Source organism: Salmo salar, chromosome ssa11 (genome assembly GCF_905237065.1).
Source record: "Salmo salar chromosome ssa11, Ssal_v3.1, whole genome shotgun sequence".
Lineage (NCBI taxonomy): Eukaryota > Metazoa > Chordata > Actinopteri > Salmoniformes > Salmonidae > Salmo > Salmo salar.
This window is the reverse complement of record NC_059452.1, coordinates 57,934,677-57,955,220: the sequence shown is the minus strand read 5'-3', so window position 1 is coordinate 57,955,220 and position 20,544 is coordinate 57,934,677. Positions and strand designations below refer to the sequence as shown.

Here is a 20,544-nt window from a genome sequence, read left to right as displayed (position 1 = left end):
CAATTGCCGGGGTAGGCCGTCATTGTAAATAATAATTTGTTCTTAACTGACTTGCCTATTCAAATAAAGGTTAAATAAAATAAATAGTTTTTATTTTATTTATTTGAATCAGTAATGTGACCCTGTTGCTGCCACAGATGCCTCCACAATTTTTATATATATATTTTAACTTTGTTTTTATTGAGGAACACAAAGAAGTACAAATAAAGTAAAATAACAACAAAAAAGATCTGTCAGTATGAAACCCATTTTTCCCAGTATTCCTGACCTCTCTCCTCTTGAGTTCTTAAAACAAAGGTCATATGCTCCATATGGTGTATTTCTTTAATAATATCTATCCATTGTGTCACTGTGGGAGGGTCTTTTTGTAGCCATTTCCTAGTGATAGTCTTTTTACTGGCTGCCAGTAGGACCTTCAAGAGGTACTTTTCTCTATTGTGTAAGTTATCAGGTATTTCACCCAAGTACAAAAAAAATGAATGTTTGTTCTATGTGATCTCCCCAGTAAGTTTTGATTGTGGGCAGGACCAAAAGATATGAGAGTGATCCACCCTTGATTGGCCGCATTCTCTCCAACAAGGATGTTGGGAGCCAGTCTGTTTTGATTTAAGTTTAGGTGTTATGAAGAAACGTATAAAATTCATCCAACAGAATTCTCTCCATGACCTTGAGTTGGTGGAGCTTTGTTGAGTCTCTAATATGTTCAACCATGTTTCATCAGTAATGTACATGTTCATTTCCTCCTCCCATTTCTGTTTAGTATAGTTTGTAAATTGTTTCTTTGAGGATTGAATACCCAAGTAAAGATTTGAAATACTTTTTATGTTACTCCCCAAGTTTTATGTGTTAGTGAATACTTGGATTAATTTTTGAGGTGCTCGAGGGTCAATCACTTTTATCTCCCTTAAGAAATAGTGTCGAACTTGTAGGTATCTGTAAAAATCTTGTTTATCCAAGCCATGTTTTTTTACTTAGGTCCTGGAAGTTCTCTAGGTCCCCATTCCTTATAATTGTGCTGAATGATGTGATGCCTTTCTGCGTCCATTGTTTAAATCTGCTGTCCTGAGTTGCAGGGATGAAGCTGTGGTCGTATGCGGGCCAACTCAGCAGTTTGACCTCTCTGTCTAAATGATTCTGCTTAACTACCCTAAACCATGTCTTCAGAGAGAAATTAATCCACTCATTTTGTCTTTTGTATATTTCTATTACCATGTCCTTATTTCCCAAAACTGACTGTATGGGTATCTCTGTCTCAAGTAGTCTCAATGTCTTTCCATTTGGATTCGTATTCTGAATTGCACCAACACACCAGAGGTCTCAATTGGGCTGACACATAATAATCTTTTAGGTTTGGTAAGGCCATACCCCCACAGTTTTTTGGTAATTGTAATGTTGTATATCTAATTCTTGGTCTCTTACTGTTCCAGAAAAACCTTGATATCCGTTTATCCCATCTCCCAAACTGTTTAGACGGGATTTCTATGGGCAGTGATTGGAACAAATACAGTAACCTCGGCAGGATGTTCATTTTGATTGTTTCAATTCTACTACTAAGATCCAAGGGAAGTGAATTCCACCTGTCCAGGTCATCATATATTTTCTTGTTGATGTGATCGTAATTCATGTCATAAAGTTTGGGTGTGTCTTTTGGTAGATATACTCCAAGATATTTAATGGATGAAGAGGTCCAGTGGAAGTTATACCTACTCTTCAGCTCTTCCTGTGGGGTATAATTATATACTAGGGCTTGGGTCTTGTGTATGTTTTTTTATATATATTTTTTAATTTTAATTCCTTTATTTAACTAGGCAAGTCAGTTAAGAACAAATTCTTATTTACAATGACGGCCTACACTGGCCAAACCCAGAAGACGCTGGGCCAATTTGTGCGCCGCCCTATGGGATGCCCAATCACGGCCGGTTGTGATACAGCCTGGATTCAAACCAGGGTGTCTGTAGTGATGCCTCTTGCACTGAGATGCAGTGCCTTAGACCGCTGCGCCCCTCAGGAGCCCAAACGTGTGTTGCCTGACCGGGAATTGAACCCGGGCCATGGCGGAGAGAGCACTGAATCCTAACCACTACGTTAAGCACACACAAACATTTGGAACATATTCAGGGTAAAACATCCATCAATCTTGGTACACTTGAGCCTGGGTCTTTAAGGAATAACAGAACATCATCAGCGTACATGTATATCTTATGTTCACTGCCTCTTATTGTTATTCCCTTTAAAGATGGGTCCTGTCTTATTGCCTGTGCTAATGGCTCGATGTACAAAAATCTGTTTCCAAGATGGCGTAGCAGTCAGGCGTCTTTTGTCTTCGTCTTGTCGTGTCCCGTGTATATATCTTTTTACATATTTTTTTTCGCATATATTTTTTGATATTTTTCTTAACCCCAACTTCAACATACTCTCCTGCAACCCGCCTCACCCAATGTGGTATGGATCTGCTATTTTCTATACTTTAGAACCGGAAACCCCGACAGAAGCTAGCCAGCTAACAAGCTACTAGCTAGAAGTCAGCTAGCCACTGCTAGCGGTCATCCGCTAACCTTTAGCCCGGACAACTCCTGCACAGTCTGCACAACGCGATTCAACCCAGAGCGTACCGGACTTCTTATTCTCCATATCCCCAGATTCCTACCGCAACCTCTGAATCGCTTCACCTGGATCATCGCAGCTTGCTAGCTGCTATCCGATTGACTTCTCCTGGCTAATGTCTCTGTCCCGAAGCAAGCACCAATTAGCCTGGAGCTAGCCTATGCTAGGCCCACCTCCCGGCTAGCCGAAGAGGTCCATCAGCCACTCCTTGGGCTACAATATCTATTTTGCCAATTGGCCTGGACCCCTTTTATTGCCGATACTGAGCTGCGCCGATCCTTCACAACTGGACTACCGACGTAATCCACCCGAGGGGGATTTTCAACTGGCTCCCCCGTCGCGACGTCCCCTGAATGCCCATCTGCTAGCCTGCTAGCCATGTCCCGTTAGCTGTCTAGAGCACACCGGACTGTTAGCTGAAGAAGTCCAGCCAATTTTTTTGGGCTACTATACATATTTTGCCAATTGGCCCGGACCCTTTTACTACACGGACTCCTGCTGATCCATCACGACTGGTCTGCTGACGTAACCGCACGAGGGGGCTACAATAGACTTCTTCCGTTGCAACGTCCCTCTAAGGCCCTTCTGCTAGCCTGCTAGCCCCGGCCCGCTAGCTGTCTGAATCGCTGTGTCTCCAGCTTGCCCAGCTACTCACTGGACCCAATGATCACTCGGCTATGCATGCCTCTCCCTAATGTCAATATGCCTTGTCTATTGCTGTTTTGGTTAGTAATTATTGCCTTATTTCATTGTAGAGCCTCTAGCCCTGCTCAATACGCCTTAGCTAACCCTTTAGTTCCACCTCCTACACATGCAGTGACCTCACCTGGTTTAAATTATGTTTCTCGAGACAATATCTCTCTCATCGTCACTCAATGCGTAGGTTTACCTCCACTGTATTCACATCCTACCATACCTTTGTCTGTACATTATGCCTTAAATCTATTCCACCGTGCCCAGAAACCTGCTCCTTTTACTCTCTGTTCCGAACGTACTAGACGACCAGTTCTTATAGCCTTTAGCCGTACCCTTATCCTACTCCTCCTCTGGTCCTCTGGTGATGTAGAGGTTAATCCAGGCCCTGCAGTGCCTAGCTCCACTCCCATTCCCTAGGCGCTCTCATTTGTTGACTTCTGTAACCGTAAAAGCCTTGGTTTCATGCATGTTAACATTAGAAGCCTCCTCCCTAAGTTTGTTTTATTCACTGCTTTAGCACACTCTGCCATCCCGGATGTCCTAGCCGTGTCTGAATCCTGGCTTAGGAAGACCACCAAAACCCCTGAAATTTCCATCCCTAACTATAACATTTTCCAACAAGATAGATCTGCCAAAGGGGGCGGAGTTGCAATCTACTGCAGAGATAGCCTGCAGAGTTCTGTCTTACTATCCAGGTCTGTGCCCAAACAATTTGAGCTTCTACTTTTAAAAATCCACCTTTCCAGAAACAAGTCTCTCACCGTTGCTGCTTGCTATAGACCACCTTCTGCCCCCAGCTGTGCCCTGGACACCATATGTGAATTGATTGCCCCCATCTATCTTCAGAGCTCGTGCTGTTACGTGACCTAAACTGGGACATGCTTAAGGCCATCCTACAATCTAAGTTTGATAACCTCAATCTCACACAAATTATCAATGAACCTACCAGGTACAACCCCAAATCCGTAAACACCCTTATAGATATCATCCTAACTAACCTGCCCCCCAAATACACCTCTGCTGTCTTCAACCAGGATCTCAGAAAACATGGCCTCATTGCCTGCGTCCGTAATGGGTTTGCGGTCAAGCGACCACCCCTCATCACTGTCAAACGCTCCCTAAAACACTTCAGCGCCTGGTTCACCAACTACTTCTCTGATAGAGTTCAGTGTGTCAAATCGGAGGGCCTGTTGTCCGGACCTCTGGCAGTCTCTATGGGGGTGCCACAGGGTTCAATTCTCGGGCTGACTCTTTTCTCTGTACACATCAATGATGTCGCTCTTGCTGCTGGTGATTCTCTGATCCACCTCTACGCAGACGACACCATTTTGTATACTTCTGGCCCTTCTTTGGACACTGTGTTAACAACCCTCCAGACAAGCTTCAATGCCATACAACTCTCCTTCTACGGCCTCCAACTGCTCTTAAATGCAAGTAAAACTAAATGCATGCTTTTCAACCGTTCGCTGCTATTTATATTTGCTCCTTTGGACCCCAGTATCTCTACTTGCACACTCATCTTCTGCACATCTATCACTCCAGTGTTTAATTGATATATTGTAATTATTTCGCCACTGTTGCCTATTTATTGCCTTACCTCCCTTATCCTACCTCATTTGCACACATTGTATATAGACCTTTTCTATTGTATTATTGACTGCATGTTTGTTTATTCCATGTGTAACTCTGTTGTTGTTTGTGTTGTACTGCTTTGCTTTATCTTGGCCAGGTCACAGTTGTAAATGTGAACTTGTTCTCAACTAGCCCACCTGGTTAAATAAAGTTAAAATAAAAATAAAGTAAATAAAAAGAGCGTGGGTGAAAGATTACAGCCTTGTCTTGCCCTTCACTCTAATTGTATCGTTTGTGACAAATGTCAATTTATCTTTATTCTAGCAGTCGGACATGAATACAGTGTTTTGATGCACTTTATCACTTCTTTGTTGAAACCAAATCTTTCCATAATTTGGAATAGATAATCCCATCCCACTGAATGAAATGCTTTTTCTGCATCTAGACTGATTAATATTGCACTTGTCTTATTCTGAGTAATGTGGTCCATGACATGTAGTGTTCTCCTTATGTTGTCCTGTGTCTGCCTACTTCGTATGAAACCAGTTTGATCCCCGTCAATCAATTCTGGGATTATGTCTTCCATTCTTTTGGCTATTATTGATGCATATAGTTCAAAATCCGTGTTAAGAACTGCAATAGATCTATAGGAACTGCATTCCTTCCTATCTTTACCCTCTTTTGGGATTATAGATATGATCGTCTCCCTCCATGATGGTGGGAGAGCCCCCTCCCGCAGAGTCCAGTTAAAACAGCCCTTAAGTAGAGGTGTTAGTTGTTCTCTGAAGGCTTTGACCTATTCTGAAGGGAAGCCATCAGGCCCTTAAGTAGAGGTGTTAGTTGTTCTCCGAAGGCTTTGACCTATTCTGAAGGGAAGCCATCAGGGCCTTAAGTAGAGGTGTTAGTTGTTCTCTGAAGGCTTTGACCTATTCTGAAGGGAAGCCATCAGGCCCTTAAGTAGAGGTGTTAGTTGTTCTCTGAAGGCTTTGACCGATTCTGAAGGGAAGCCATCAGTGTCTGGAGATTTGTTTACTTTTAGATTAGATATTGAATTTTTTATTTCTTCAGTGGTAATTTCTGAAGTAAGTCTATCATGTTGCTCTGTCCCAACTGAAGGGAGATCAAGTGAATGCTCTATTGTCTGTGCATCTGCCTTCTCTGGTTGCTTGTACAGATTTGTGTAATATGATTAAAATGCATTCTGTATTTCATCCAATTTGCATGTAATCTTCTTTGTTTTGGGGTCTTTTATTTAGAAAATTGTATTCTGTGCTTGTTGTTTCCTAAGTCTCCATGCTAGTAATTTGGTTGCCTTTGAGCCTGCTTCATAATATCGTTGTTTCAGGAACCTGAGCTTTTTCTTTACTTCATCACTATAAATCTGGTCAATTTCCTGTTTTACCTTTTGAATCTCTTGTAATATAAGAGGATCTTTGTAATGACTATGAGATCGTTCAAAGTTTCTTAGTGTTTCCTGTAATTTCAGCACTTTCTGTGCTTTAATCTTTTTCTTGAGAGATGATGTGGCTATGATCTTTCCTCTAATAACCGCCTTAGCTGCATCCCACAATGTAGCAGGGGATACTTCCCCGTTATCGTTATTCTCCAGATAGAGACGTTCAATTCTGTCTTTATTGATTCCTTGAATGCTGGATCATTCAGCATGCTTGCATTAAGCCTCCATAGAGTATTTCTTGGTTTGCTATCAAGGTGTAGAGTAAGGTAAACTCCATTATGATCTGATAAGTCGCTCTGCCTGATCCTACAATCCTTAAGCCTGTGTCTGTCTGTCTATTGTACATGAACATGTCATCTAACCTGGAGTAGTCAGTGTGGCGGGCTGAGTAAAAAGTATATTTCTTATCTGTCATGTGGATGTCACGCCATACATCAAGCAGTCCTAGATCCTGCAATATCATGTTGATCTTTTTTGCAACTAGACTAATTTTCCTATTTTGATTTGTGCTGTCCAACTTTGAGTTTAAAATCGTGTTAAAATCCCCTCCACAGATAAGAGTGCCAGAGGTTTCTGTGGCAATTAAATCAAACACCTTCCTGTAGAAGACCATGTCACTCCCCGGGGGCGCGTATACATTAGATAATGTAACTTCCTTGTTATCCAGTTTACATCTAACAAGTATAAATCTACCCTCCTTGTCTTTAATTTCTGATATAAACTCAAAATGAACTGAATTTGGGATCAAGATTGTAACTCCCCTTCTAACTATTTTATAAGAAGAAAAAAAGGTATTCCTATATCCCATTTTCTTGAGTTTCTCGTGTTCAGGTGTGGATAAGTGAGTTTCCTGCCAGAATAGTATGTCAACTCTCTCCAGTTTTGTCTTTGCTATTACCTTACTTCTCTTGATGGCACTCCCCAGTCCGTTTACATTGAGACTTATGACCTTAAATTCCCGATGATGCATCGATATAAATTTTAAAAAACTGTGCACCATAACTGCCTGCTTAACATGAGCCTAAAAATGAACTAAAAAACAAGAACGTTAAAAAAGTAAACCAAAGTGGGAAAATACTTTGCTATTTGAACTCCCATGTCAGAGGACTGTGTCTTGCCTCTGGAGTTTGAGGGAATGAGCCTGTCTGCTGGAGGGGCCCCTTGCTCATATATGAAAATGCGTAACACAGTCGCAAACAAGAACTGTTGGAATCGAAAATAAAAAGGGCACCTATTTTGTTGCTTATACACATTGGTTAATTACAAGTGAAAACTATATAGGCAATGCTTGCATGTCATGAATCCTCCCCTTGATATGCCCTTCTGTCACCCCATTGTCAATGTGTCATTAATCATTAGCTAATGTATATGTTATTAACCTCTATGGGCGAGGTGGGACGCAGGCGTCCCCCCCGTGGTGCACTCCATCAACAGCAGGTGCATTTCAAGAGCGGCAAATTTGAATCCAAATAAATGTCAAAATTCAAATTTTTCAAACATACAACTATTTTACACCCTTTGAAAGATAAACATCTCCTTAATCTAACCACGTTTTACGATTTCAAAAAGGTTTTACGGCGAAAGCATAAATTTAGAGTATGTTAGGACAGTACATTTACAAGAGTTGTGTGTAATGTTTTGTCAATTCAAAGACAGGGTCACCAAAACCATAAAACCAGCTAAAATGATGCACTAACCTTTTACAATCTCCATCAGATGACACTCCTAGGACATTATGTTAGACAATGCATGCATTTTTTGTTCTATCAAGTTCATATTTATATCCAAAAACAGCGTTTTACTATGGCATTGATGTTGAGGAAATCGTTTCCCTCCAATAACCGGCAGTCAAGTCAGCATCACAAATTAAATAATTAAAATTAGAAAACATTGGTAAAATATTATATTGTCATTTAAAGAATTATAGATTTACATCTCTTGAACGCAATCAACTTGCCAGATTTAAAAATAACCTTACTGGGAAATCACACTTTGCAATAATCTGAGCACTGCGCCCAGAAAAATACGCGTTGCGATACAGACTAGTCGTCATGTTGGGGAGATCTAAAATCGAAAATACTATGTAAATAATCCATTACCTTTGATTCTCTTCATCAGATGTCACTTCCAGGTATCACAGGTCCATAACGAATGTAGTTTTGTTCAAAAAAGCTCATCATTTATGTCCAAAAATCTCCATCTTGTTAGCACATGATCTAAGCCCGCCGGACTTCACTTCATGAACGAGGGGAAAAAATATATTTACGTTCGTTCAAACATGTCAAACGTTGTATAGCATAAATCATTAGGGCCTTTTTTAACCAGAACATGAATAATATTCAAGGTGGACGAATGCATACTCTTTTATAACGTATTGGAACGAGGGTACCCAACATGAACTCGCGCGCCAGGTGTCTAATGGGCCATCATCGTTCCATGGCTCTTGTTCGGTCAGATCTCCCTCCAGAAGACTCAAAACACTTTGTAAAGGCTGGTGACATCTAGTGGAAGCAATAGGAAGTGCCAAAATATTCCTCAGCCCCTGTGTTTTTCAATGGCATGGGTTTAAAGGTAATACAACACATCAGGTATCCACTTCCTGTCAGAAAATGTCTCAGGGTTTTGCCTGCCAAATGAGTTCTGTTATACTCACAGACACCATTCAAACAGTTTTAGAAACTTTAGAGTGTTTTCTATCCATATATAATAAGTATATGCATATTCTAGTTACTGGGTAGGATTAGTAACCAGATTAAATCGGGTACATTTTTTTAATCCAGCCGTGCAAATACTGCCCCCTAGCACTAACAGGTTAACGTGACCATACATGTGTCCATAAAGAACACATACTTTTGGCTACTCACCCTTGTTCAGCATTGGGGGAAAATAGGGGAGACATTTTACCTATTGCAGTATCAACCGTAACAACCCAATATGTCTAAACGGTTAAGAGAGGTTAAGGTTAGGAGTGGGGTTTGGGGAGACGTTAAGGTTAGGAGTAGGGTTTGGAGAGAGGTTAAGGTTAGGAGTAGGGTTTGGAGAGAGGTTAAGGTTAGGAGTGGGGTTTGGGGAGAGGTTCAGGTTAGGAGTGGGGTTTGGGGAAAGGTTCAGGTTAGGAGTGGGGTTTGGGGAGAGGTTAAGGTTAGGAGTGGGGTTTGGGGAGACCTTAAGGTTAGGAGTGGGGTTTGGGGAGAGGTTCAGGTTAAGAGTGGGGTTTGGGGAGAGGTTCAGGTTAGGAGTGGGGTTTGGGGAGAGGTTCAGGTTAGGGTTAGGGTTAGAGGGTTAGGGTTATGGTTAGGTTTTGAATATAATTGTGTTTCGTGTCAGCTAGTTTGTTTTACGGTTAGGGTTAGGGTTAGGGGGGTTAGGGTTAGGGTTAGGGTTGGGTTTAGGGGTTAGGTTAGGGGTTAGGGTTATGGTTAGGTTTTGAATATAATTGTGTTTCGTGTCAGCTAGTTTGTTTTACGGTTAGGGTTAGGGTTAGGGTTAGGGGGGTTAGGGTTAGGGTTGGGGTTAGTGTTAGGTTTCTAGTTTTGAGTCGGTTGATCCACTTCCATCTCTGACACGTGGAAGCCGAAGGGGGGGAAAGGGAATGGGTGCACTCCACAGCATTGACGCGCGGGCCAGGGGGGTCCGGGCGCACCCGGACAAAGTTGTAGACCCCATTGTTGCCCACTGGTGAAAGAGCCCTAAGGTGCGATGGCTGGGCGTTAGAGTCAGTCCGTCAGTAGGGTTGGGGTTAAGGTTGAGGTGGGGGAACACATGCATACACACATAAGAAGGGATACGCCTATACACATATTTTTTATACAAAACATACACATACATCCTCACAAGTAGTGTGAGGGATGACACACAACATGACACACCTTCCTCCTCGTGTGTGTATATTTATATAAGGGCTGTGATATCTGTGTGGGACCTGCCTTCCTTATTGCAACACTACAGATCAAGAGGAGCCCCAGCCTCAACGCGTTTCTGCCTTACTCGGCTTCATCAGGTAGCAGGGAGAAAAATATGAATAAAATTAAGAATAAAAATAAAAATGCTGTAAGTTGTAATAATATGTGTATATATCTATATGCGTAGTGCGGTGTTCTGTGTGGTTTACTTACCGTTGATGTAGTCCTGGTTAAGTGTGTGGAGCGATGTGCTATCCAGTTGTCTCCCTGTAAGGTTATGAGGTGTGCTGCCACCTGGTAAGGATTATTTTGATTGGTCCGTACTGTTACTAAGCCTAGCAGCAGAGAACAGGTTTTGGGGTGAGGAGTTCAGATTAAGGTGAGATTTGAATAGGGATACAGTTGAAGTGGATATGGAGTTAGAGTAGAGATCAAGCACACCTGACAACAATACAATGGAGACCCAATATGACAAAAGTACAACCCCGTGGTAACACAAGGTTTGTAAAAATGCCATATGGTATGGATGAAACATGTAATGTGATAAAATAGGGATCACAATACATTATAATAGACAGACAGGTGTCATGACGTTGGCCTGTGGGTAAGGTTTATGACCCCCCCCCCATAAATACCTTTCTCTCTTCCCCTCTCTGAATCTACTGAAGGACGTGAATAGCCTGTGTTAAATATAGAGAGTCTGGGAACATCAAACAAATGGGGAAAAGGAACCATATTTTGTTAATAAAACCAGTTGGAAATATGCTTGATAACGTAATGAGTATGGATTTCATTTCGGTTGTCATCTGAGACATTATGACTGATGACAGGACGACATAAACTGTATCTGAGAAAGTATACACCCTCTAGTTATCAGAGTCACATGGAATTGTTATGCAATTGAAATGTTTGATATTGAAAATGTTTGTTAGGAGATGAAATGTAATTTTAGCTTCCGAATGAGAGATTTGGGTTTTCATAAGGAAAGTGCCCTGCTTGATCAGTGGCCCAACCCTGTGAAGAGACCAAGGGGTTATAAACGATGAAACACCTCCCTCCCCCTCTCCACTATATAATCCTTTGACGAAAAGATAACCAGGGTGGTTCCAGTACGGGAGGTCTGCAGCCTCTACGTTAGAAGGACACACATGTCAAGTACAGAACTAAGCCAACCTCGGCGTGAGCTCTGGTATGAACTGGTATGAACTTTGAGCTTATTCACTACAGAAATACTACTTGAGTTAGCAGCGGCCGCATCTACGACCAATCTACCGAAGCGCAGCTCAGAGTAAATATTTATTGCATTTTCCTTTTCCAAATGGGCGGTAATTTAGAATGCATAAGACAATGTATTTACGATAGCATAGCTGCTGTTTCTCTGTTCCTAAATCTTCCCGCTCTTTCATTCAAGCCCAACCCCCTTTCCTTTGTGTAACCAGCCGTCATATCTGTTCCGTCTACCGGGACGTTTTCTGTATGACATCATTGTATTCTGTGTATTTGTAATTCTGTGTGATTAGTTAGGTATTTAGTAAATAAATAATTAAACCCAATTTTGTATTGCTGATTCAACTTGTTAGCCAGGGTTCGTGAAGATAGCCAAGAACTTACAACTTTCATTATGAGACTGAAAATAAAACAAGGGTTAATATTGACTGCTATCGATGTAAAATATTACAAAGTATTTTAAGAGTTTATTCGGAAGATAACGGCTCTATAAACGTTCTTCCGTGGTGCCCCGACTTTCTAGTTAATTACATTTACATGATTAGCTTAATCAGGTAATATTAATTACAGAGAAATCATTTTATAAGTTAGCATGTCATATCACTTAATCCGGCATAGCCAAAGACACGACACAGGGTTAACCTGTTAGGGCTAGGGGGCAGCATTTGCACGTCTGGATAAAATTTTTTTACCCGATTTAATCTGGTTACTAATCCTACCCAGTAACTAGAATATGCATATACTTATTATATATGGATAGAAAACACTCTAAAGTTTCTAAAACTGTTTGAATGGTGTCTGTGAGTATAACAGAACTCATTTGGCAGGCAAAACCCTGAGACATTTTCTGACAGGAAGTGGATACCTGATGTGTTGTATTGACTTTAAACCTATCCCATTGAAAAACACAGGGGCTGAGGAATATTTTGGCACTTCCTATTGCTTCCACTAGATGTCACCAGCCTTTACAAAGTGTTTTGAGTCTTCTGGAGGGAGATCTGACCGAACAAGAGCCATGGAACGATGATGTCGCATTAGACACCTGGCGCGCAAGTTCATGTTGGGTACCCTCGTTCCAATACGTTATAAAAGAGTATGCATTCGTCCACCTTGAATATTATTCATGTTCTGGTTAAAAAAGGCCCTAATGATTTATGCTATACAACGTTTGACATGTTTGAACGAACGTAAATATATTTTTTCCCCTCGTTCATGACGAGAAGTCCGGCTGGCTTAGATCATGTGCTAACAAGACGGAGATTTTTGGACATAAATGATGAGCGTTTTTGAACAAAACTACATTCGTTATGGACCTGTGATACCTGGAAGTGACATCTGATGAAGAGAATCAAAGGTAATGGATTATTTACATAGTATTTTCGATTTTAGATCTCCCCAACATGACGTCTAGTCTGTATCGCAAAGCCGTATTTTTCTGGGCGCAGTGCTCAGATTATTGCAAAGTGTGATTTCCCAGTAAGGTTATTTTTAAATCTGGCAAGTTGATTGCGTTCAAGAGATGTAAATCTATAATTCTTTAAATGACAATATAATATTTTACCAATGTTTTCTAATTTTAATTATTTAATTTGTGACGCTGACTTGACTGCCGGTTATTGGAGGGAAACGATTTCCTCAACATCAATGCCATAGTAAAACGCTGTTTTTGGATATAAATATGAACTTGATAGAACTAAAAATGCATGCATTGTCTAACATAATGTCCTAGGAGTGTCATCTGATGGAGATTGTAAAAGGTTAGTGCATCATTTTAGCTGGTTTTATGGTTTTGGTGACCCTGTCTTTGACTTGACAAAACATTACACACAACTCTTGTAAATGTACTGTCCTAACATACTTTAAATTTATGCTTTCGCCGTAAAACCTTTTTGAAATCGTAAAACGTGGTTAGATTAAGGAGATGTTTATCTTTCAAAGGGTGTAAAATAGTTGTATGTTTGAAAAATTTGAATTTTGACATTTATTTGGATTCAAATTTGCCGCTCTTGAAATGCACCTGCTGTTGATGGAGTGCACCACGGGTGGCACGCTAGCGTCCCACCTAGCCCATAGAGGTTAACAACATAAGGTCAGACACACATCCATACACACACATACCCAGAGAGGGGCTAGGACTGCAGTTAGGGTTAGGGGTTAGGGTTAAGGTTAGAGTTAGTGTTAGGAATGGTTAAGGTTAGGGTTAGAATGGTTAAGGTTAGGGTTAGAATGGTTAAGGCTAGGGTTAAGGTTAGGGTTAGAATGGTTAAGGTTAGGGTTAAGGTCAGAGTTAGAATGGTTGAGGTTGGGGTTAAAGTTAGGGTTAGAATGGTTAAGGTTAGAGTTGGGGTCAGAGTTAGAATGGTTAGGTTTTAGGGTTAGAACGGTTAAGGTTAGAGTTAAGGTTAGGGTTGGGGTTAGAATAGTTAAGGTTAGGGTTAAGGTCAAAGTTAGAATGGTTAAGGTTAGGTTTGTGGTTAGAATGGTTAAGGTTAGGTTAGGGTTAGGTGAGGGGTTGGGTAGGTCTTGCAAGGTCCAATTGTCAACGGAAGTGGAAAGCATAGTTCAACCTAGGAGTTACTCCCCATCGGATCCTTCTTTTCATCTCCACGTTGTCTATGTATTTACTCCGTGTCCGTCTGTCTGTAGTCCTGGATGTTTTCAATCATAAGTAGAATTGAGAGTTATTCCCTTCCAGGATCCTATCTCCCAATTATCCCATGTCTAGTCAAATCCAGCTAGTCTGTATGGGTAAACTCGATGTAGGATCAGGCAAAATCCCTTGAGTTGCGTACCTTGTGCAGGTCTGTCCCTCAGTTGGTTGCCATGTGTCCCTGTCGAGTGGTAGTCATTGGTGTCTAGGGTTAGGGTTAGGGTTGGGGTTGGGGTTGGGGTTAGGGGTGAGGGTTAGGGGTTAGGGTTAGGTTTCTAGTTTTGAGTCGGTTGATCCACTTCCATCTCTGACACGTGGAAGCCGAAGGGGGGTTAGGGTTAGGGTTAGGTTTGGAAAAAAAAACAGACGAATCTGATATGCACTGGCACAGGCAAAACTTTAAATAAATGGTAAAACCATAGTATGAAATACCTTAATTACTAAAAACAGGGGAGGGGGAAAAAAAGGGGGGAAAAAGGAAAAAAATATTGATAAAAAGATTACCCGGAAAATAAAACCTGGGTTCACAACCCGAAATGCAATCCCAAAGGGATAGAGGCCAAAAACCAAGGTCAAGACAATAAACCTGAAATTAGGATGGGCATAAAAGTCCAGAGGTTGGAGTTCGGCACGCCAGCTCCAAGGGTTAGGGCCAGACAGGGGATATAAGGGTTAGATAAGGGGGTATAAGGGTTAGGGTTAGATAAGGGGGTATGAGGATTGGGGTTAGATAAGGGAGTATAAACGTTAGGGTTAGATAAAGGGGTATAAGAGTTGGGGTTAAATAAGGGGGTATAAAGATTAGGGTTAAATAAAAGGGGTATAAGGATTAGATGAGGGGATATAAGGGTTAGATGAGGGGATGTAGGGGTTAGGGTTAGATGAGGGGGTATAAGGGTTAGATAAGGAGGTATAAGAGTTAGAGTTAGATAAGGGCTTATAAAGGTTAGGGTTGGATAAGGAAGTATAAGGGTTAGGGTTAGATAAGGGGGTGTAAAGGTTAAATAAAGGGATATAAAGGGTTGAGGTTAGGGTTAGATAAAGGGGTATAAGGGTTAGGGTTAGATAAGGGGGTGTAAGGGTTAGGGTTAGATAAGGGGGTGTAAGGATTAGGGTTAGATAAAAGGATATAAGGGTTAGTGTTAGGGTAGGGGTTAGGGTTAGGGTTAGGTAAAAAGGTGCAGAGGTTGAGGTGAAAGTGGAAAATTAGGGTTGGGAACTGGGGGTTGGAGTTAGAGTTAAAATCAACCCAAGGATCAGGGTTAGATATAGGGTCTAGAAATTAGGGTTAGGCATGAGGATCTAGGAATTAGGGTAGATAATTAGGATTTTAAAATTAGGGTAAAATATAAGGGTCTAGGATAGGGAATCAGGATTTCGAGAACTAGGAATTCCAAAGTCGGGGAACCACCCAACAAACACACAAGTAAAAAATACATATACAAAACAATAATAAGTGCTACTACACAAAGGCAAGACCACAATAGACGGATTAACGTCCCACACTGAGTGTAAAAATAAGTTCTATCCAGTTCAAATAAGTGCTCCAAAAGTATGCGAAAAAGTAAAATAAAACCACGCCACACAAAAAATGTAGATAAATAAAATAAGTGTCATCATAAGTGCTGAAGAAGCATATAAAAATATATATAAATTCATAAATAAACAATTAAAAAGAGACATAATTGAATCCTACAGACGAAGAACCGTATATGTGACATTTTTCAAAAAAACGAGATATACATGAAAAATCATTATTGGACACCCTTTTTCTATAGTGAACCGGTTTCACAAGCTTTCCACGCGCTAATTAACAATATGTTTAAATTTAAAGATAGACTCTCGTGGAATAACCGTTTATGTGCACCACTCAGAATGGACGGACAAGCGCACAACTTTTCTGTTGCTGATGAAAATCACCGAAATGTGGGAAAGAAACGTAAAACAAAACTAAAAGAATGGAAAGACAGGCAAAGGAAGATCTTACGGGATGCGGGAAAACCCTATACAAATCGTAAGGGTCAAGAAAAAACTGGGAAAAGCTGTCCAAAAGAGGTATGTGGAAGAACCGTATATCAAACAATCAAGCTAGCTAGCTATAGAGTACAGTAACTAACATGTATGTTCTGGGTTGTCTAATTTGTAACTATAGAGAAAATATTAGCTAAAGTTCGTTGGCTACTAACTTATACATTATCGTTACAAATGTTATTGCTAGATTATAGAAGAAACATAGCTAGCTACTTTTTGTCCATCCACCGGATGATTCGACATGGCTACAGTAGCTAGCTAGTTATATGTAACGTTACACTGTATCCTGCAGGGAAGAGCGTGTTCCACGACGTGCAGAAAGGATTGTGGAAAGTTGACTGATGAGCGCAAGCTGCATCTGTTCAACAGTTTCTACACTGTCCCATACGAGAAACAACAAGCACAACCAGCAAAACCATTCAAGGTGATGAGGATGCAATGTGAAGACTTCAGTCACCTCCCAGATTCTGTTCTCAAGTGACCAGCTGGACTACAGATCACTTCAGTGAGGTGGTTAAAAGTCACATGTATTGCACAGAGAATAGTTTACTAACATCCCATCAACATGCAACATGTTGTTCTAACAATAAAATATCCTAATGATTCCCTTTTTTTATTCATTACAATATACATCTCTGTCACCACATTTAGCATCAACTCTAAGCAGTTAATACTTATTTACTGCTGTCACCTCAGTACAGGACATTTCTTGCCTTTAGCATGGGTTTAACGCAATTCAAAACTTAATTGCAGATCATAGTGTTAAACGCAAAGAGAATGGTTTTCTGAACGTTTTGTAATATTGACCTTAGGGACCTGCATAATGGACATGCATATTGGCACATCACATTGATCCATATTTGATATGTACAAGTTGTACTTCTTTTGATTGAATTAATTTAATTGTATTCTATTTTTGTAGTTATTCTATGGTATGTTCACATTGAGGGCTTCATTTTAAATGAGACTAAGATTTCATGACTCAACTTTTAAGAAAAGTCATCGGTGCTAAAGTTGATAGACCACCTTTAAATGAACCTCCATTAAATGAATTAACTACATATTGCATTTAAGTTATTTACATGAAGGGCATCTGTACTTGAAAGTACTTAAAACATCATATCAGGTATTAAAAAAGGACATCTTACAAGTGTCATGCAACATGTCACATATACTGTTCTTCCACAAACTGAAATCATCACTGGAGATATACTGTTCTTCCACATTCTAAAAATTAAAACGGCAATAAAAAAAGTATTTTTTGAAATAACAAAAAAATATCAATTGTTGTTGGAAGATATGAGTATGGTGAATTATTTGTCAACCATAAAACACCCAATGTGGTACACACAATGAATAATATAAAAATAACTGATTATTTTGAAATGGAAAAATTGTCACATATATGGTTCTTCGTCTGTAGGATTCAATTAAGTATAAAATTAAGTGCTTTCATAAATAAATAGACAAACATACCCCACTAAATATGCAAAGTGCTTTCAACTCAAAATAAGTGCTATGGGGGTATACAAAGAAATAGGATAAAACCACCCCACACGAAGATATATATAAAAATAAATAAATAATTAAATGATTTCGTAAACAAACATTTATCTTGAGCGGTTCTCCCACAGCCCCCCACCATCCTGTCCCCCCCCCCCCAAAAAACCACTCATCCAACCCCACCAGAGATGGCACCTCCCATCAGGTAAATAAACCAGAATAAATTTAATATTTTTCATTCAGGCCCTTGGGATCTATTGTTTGGAGGCGCCCAATCCAAATTCTTTCCATCCCCTGTCGTTGTTTCCTAGACCAGGCCCCATTTGTCTCCAGACCAAAGATACTCAAATTATCAATTGCATGTAGGCCAAAATGTAAATACAACACAGTGCTCTTATTACCTTTAGCCATATTGTATAGGTGTTGTTTTAGTCTAGCCTGTAGAGCATTCTTGGTTTCTCCTATATAAATCTTTTGGCACAATTTGCACTTAATTACATAAATCAAGTTTACCGTTGACCATTTGATTCTCTGTCTTATAGGGAACCCAGAACCCGAGAAGGCATTGGTGATATATTTTGGTCTCTCCAGATATTTTTCCAATTTATTAGGTTCCTCTTTCGGCCGGAAGGCCGAGTGGACTACCTTATCCCCAAGGTTTTTATTTTTCCTATATTCTGAGATTATTCTACAATCTAACAGCCCATCCACCGCTTGTTGCGCTTCCCGGAAGTTAGACCTCAACGTCCTACTAAATCCACCCAAGCTCCTAGAGTATGTAGCAACAAATGGTATCAGATTATGTGTTTCTGCTGTTTTATTGTAACCCTCTTCCCTTCCAAATAATTTTCCTACCTCTGCTTTTATCTCCCTAAGGAAACGTTTTGAATATCCCCGTGGCCCCAAAGCTCCAAAAAGAATGGTTGTTGCCTCCTCCACATGCTCACCCAATGTACAAATTCTATTGAACCGGATCAACTGGGATTTAATTATCCCTCTAAAAGGTATGTTTTGGATGATAACTTGCCTTATGTAACAAAGCATGCCTATCTGTCTCCTTAAAGAAGACTTTAGTAGCCAATGTTTAGTCTGCCCCTCAGAAGGTACAAAGAACCTGAGTGTCTAAAAACTCTAGTTTTTCCCTTTGTATATTGTGGGATATTGTAATTGCAGGATGATGTGTATTTAGGGATTCTAAGAAACACTCAAACTCCCTCATAGAATTCACCCAGATCCCAAAGATGTCATCCAAATACCTGAGATACAAAGAGGGGAGGGTCTTACACTTAAAAAACACTGTCTCTTCCCAAAAACACATATATAAGTTGGCAAAGGCTGGGGCAAACTTCTTACCCATGGCAGTGCCATGGATCTGAAGATAAAACTTATCATTAAAATTAAAATCATTCCTCAATAAACTCAACTCCAACAAATCTAAGATTTCTTTATCCGGGCGCTGGGGGTCAGGAAACCTATCAAAGGCCTGTTTAACTGCCCGCAGTCCCAAAGAGGTATCAATATTTGTATATAGTGAGTTGATATCTATTGAAAATAGGAACGCCCCCAATGGTAATTCAAGACCTTTAAGTTTACCAACAAAATCATATGTGTCTTTTACATAGGAAGCATGCTTCTGTGATAGCGGATTGATGAAATAATCAATATATTCGGCAATTCGATATGATTCCGATCCACAGTCACTAACAATTGGGCGGCCACTGGGGATCTGAAAGGGCACTGACCACTCTTCCAAAGGTTTATGGATTTTTGGGAGGAGATAGAATTGTCGCGTTCTTGGTACATCTGGGCCCAGAAGGTAGGTATATTGCTTTGGAATGATAAACTTTTTTTCGAGCAATTCCAACAATATCATCTTAATCATGTTTTGAGTCTCAGATTGAATAGAGTGATCTAATGCGACATCATTTTTCAGGTTATTCAGTTGTCTGTTGGCCTCCAATAAGTACTGTACTCTGTCCATGATTACAATCTGTGATCCTTTATCTGCAGGTTTAATAACTATATTCCGTTTTGACCCCAACAATTTAATAGTGTCTGACTCCAATACCGTCATATTTCCCCCAGTTACCGGCCCCGGTCGGAAGCGCCTAAATGCCTCGAGATCCTTCCTAATCAATGTTTGAATGGATGGAGATATCGATTTTATTCTGGGTTCCCAAACCGAGGGATCTGTAAACGGTACAAAAGGGATGTCAGTATCATAATTAAAATGATCCAACAATTTCAGCCTCCTATGATATATGTGTAAGTCCCTACGAAGCTCCATCCGGTCTAAAATTCCGGGAGTGGGGATAAAAGACAATCCCCGTTCCAATACATTTCTTTCTATCTCAGAAAGCATATATGAGTGCGAGAGATTAGTAATATTTGAATGTGGAGCTGTATTAAAGCACTGTTCTCCCCTTACATGTTTAAATTATCCAACCAAAAGTTTAAGATGGTATTTCCTGTTTCAGATGTCCAATGTACTGGGTCCCGTGGCAGTATGTGAAACCTAAGTTTACTAATCTCAGGTAAATAATTACATTGCTCTAGGATCCTTCGATTAAGTTGATCCAAGAGTAACTGTTGCTGTTTTTCCAGTCTATCTGAGTAGTTAATAATGGGCACGTAGAGTATGGCATTAGGAAATGTATTTTCTGCCACTTTCAACAGTTGTTGTAGTTGCATCCAGGAGGTTAACGCCAGCTGTTTCAAAAGGCAGTTGTTTAAACCTCCCGATAACACCACCTTCTCCACTGTTGGATGTTGTTCTAGTTTTTCTACTACTCCTTTTAAGTGGTGGAATGTAGCCCCAGGGAAGCTATCTGCTTGCACTCTGGAATCGGTAAACCCAGGTATCCGTGAAATATTAGTCTCCAATTATAACAATTGGTTTTCTA

At 40.3% G+C, this 20,544-nt stretch overlaps 1 long non-coding RNA gene across 1 annotated transcript; it reads left to right on the top strand.

Moving 5' to 3' along the window:
• The first annotated feature begins 16,103 nt into the window (after positions 1–16,103).
• LOC106598817 (uncharacterized) lies at positions 16,104–16,743 on the top strand. The gene is made up of 2 exons (XR_001327290.2): positions 16,104–16,162; positions 16,431–16,743. It is a non-coding gene; the product is annotated as an uncharacterized lncRNA (long non-coding RNA).
• The last annotated feature ends 3,801 nt before the right edge of the window (positions 16,744–20,544 follow it).